Source organism: Vidua chalybeata, chromosome 9 (assembly GCF_026979565.1).
Source record: "Vidua chalybeata isolate OUT-0048 chromosome 9, bVidCha1 merged haplotype, whole genome shotgun sequence".
In the NCBI taxonomy this organism is placed as follows: Eukaryota; Metazoa; Chordata; class Aves; order Passeriformes; family Viduidae; genus Vidua; species Vidua chalybeata.
Genome location: NC_071538.1, coordinates 19,046,549 through 19,048,959, shown reverse-complemented (window position 1 = coordinate 19,048,959; position 2,411 = coordinate 19,046,549).

Here is a 2,411-nt window from a genome sequence, read left to right as displayed (position 1 = left end):
GGGGTTTTTGTCGCTGATGTTCTGCTTGGCTGGACTTCATTCCTTCTATCCAAGCTATGTCTCAGCTAGAGAGCATGGCAGCTTCAGTAGAAGAAAACTTTATGGTTAGGAGAGTCATTTAGGTTGGATGGAACCTCTGGAGGTTGTCTGGTCAGCCCCAACCCAGAGCAGGAGCCATGCAGGTGACTTTGGCCAGGGCCAGACAAGTTTCCAGTGTCTCCAGGATAGAATTCCCACAGCTTTTCTGGGCAACCTGTTTTGGCAACTAATTGTGATATGCACAACAACAACATCAAATTTGTTTATACTTTTCTTCTTCAACTGTATCCTTACAAATCACTTCTGGGAGGTATAGTAAAAGCCTTAGCTTTACATACTGATTCCAGCTAGAAATCAAACATTTTTGTTGGGAAAGAAAAGCACCTAACCAGGTAAGATCAATTCAGGGGAAGTGGTGCTGGGCTTTTCCTTTACCTGGGCCCTTGGGTAATGAAGAAAATGTAATTGTGGATTAATTTGCTGGAGACAGATGCATGCTGGAGACAGACATGGATTGTACACAGCAAGTGTGCTGTCAGAAAAGCATTGACAGTTTTGGGTTGATGCATTTCTTGCACACTAATTTGCCTGAGATGCAGTTCCAAACCCAGCCCATGACTGCTGCAACGCAGCTGCCAGAACGAGCAGGATCTGAGGCTGTGGGGGCAGATACATTGGGACTCACAGTTTCTCATCTGCACAGCAGTGAGTATTGGGATCATCCCACCACCACCACCATCACTTCTGGGATTTTTCTCAACCAAAGGCATTCTGGAATGGTTTTACATCTTGCTCTGAAACCTATACACATATATTTCACAATATGTGTATTTAAAGGAATGCAAATGGTTTCAAAAGACAGGATGGCAAAATAGCATTTCAAGTTGTTGCACTGTGACATATGATAACTATTGTGAGATTTATTTTAGATGAAGAAAAATCACAACTACTCTGTAATGAGTTGTTTTTACTTTGTAGAAATACAGGTATTACTGGGTTACTACTGTTGGTGTTTCACATATAAAGATTCAAAAATTTAATCTAATTTTATTCTTCAGGAAGATTTAGTTTCAGATGAAGAAATTGTTGGACTTTTCTCAAACGTTGGTAAGAGAAGAAATCTCTGAATATGTGGCATGTTGCTTTCTCTAGAACCAAACGAGCACTTCCTCTGGTCCAGGATTTGAGTGCTGTGCTGGGCATGCAGAATGAATGGAATGCCTGTCTCCTCCTGGCTGCCTTCCACAGCGAGGTGACAGCCAAGCTACAGCCAGCGGGTAGGAGACGGCAGTGGGTCCTCTGCTCTCACCCACCACAAGGCAGGTGTACTGCAGATTGTTTGTAAGCTATGCCACTTAAAAAGCTGCAAAATACAGTCCTGAAGTCGTTTATAATGAAATTAAATGTAGGAGATGTAGACTCAGGTACAAATTAACTAACGAATCCATCTCAGTACTTTATCATGGTAAAAAAATCAATGCTGTATCACCTCCTAAGATCGGTTTTGACGGACTATGCATTTGCTAATGGAACCAGTGCAGGATGCAGCTGCGCAGCACGTACACCAAAACTGGATTTTGCCCACTCGAGCAGCCTCAGCTGCCCTGTCCTAATGCTGTTTGTCTTCTACCGGCGTGGCATTTGAGCTGGGATAGCACCAGCTGCCAAGAGCGAGGCCAGCTCCAGCCCCGCACGCCAGGCCCGCAGGACCTGCGGAGAGCCTGCCGGCAAGGGAGAACTGCCACACGCACGGCCGGAGCCCAGGGGCTGTTTTCAGCCCACAGATTTGTTTCTTTGGGGACAGGGGGAGCCAACATCAAGTGAAAGTGATTAAAATATGCTGCGATTCCTTTGGTCTTTGTCAAGAAACGCTAGGCACATGGCGGCCGAAGGAGATGATGACATGGGGGGGCCGCCGTGGGGAAAGGGGTACCGATGGGGAGTCCGTGCCCGCACAGCGCCCGGGGCCGGGGGTACGGCATTCCCGGGCCCCTCCGGCGGACACAGCCCGGGCCCCGGCTCGGCTCCGCGGGTACGGCACGCCCGGGCCCCGGCTCGGCTCCGGGCGAACGGCACTGCGGGGCCGCTCCGGCGGGCACGGCCCGCCCCTCACCCAGCCCGGTTCCCCCGGGGCGACCCCGGGCGAGGCGGGGCGGCGCGGTGGCGCATGCGCGGCGCGGGCGCCCTCTCACCCCGCTCAGCTATGCCAAGTATGTGCGCGGCGGAGCCGGGGCCGGGCGCGCGCGGCGGCGGCGCCATGGGTCGGTCGGGGCCGGGGCTGCCGGCGGGGCCGCCGCGGCGCTCGGGGGCCGCGCGCTCCCGCGGGCCGGGGGGCAGCGCCCGCTGAGCGCGGCGCGGAGGCAGCGCCAGGC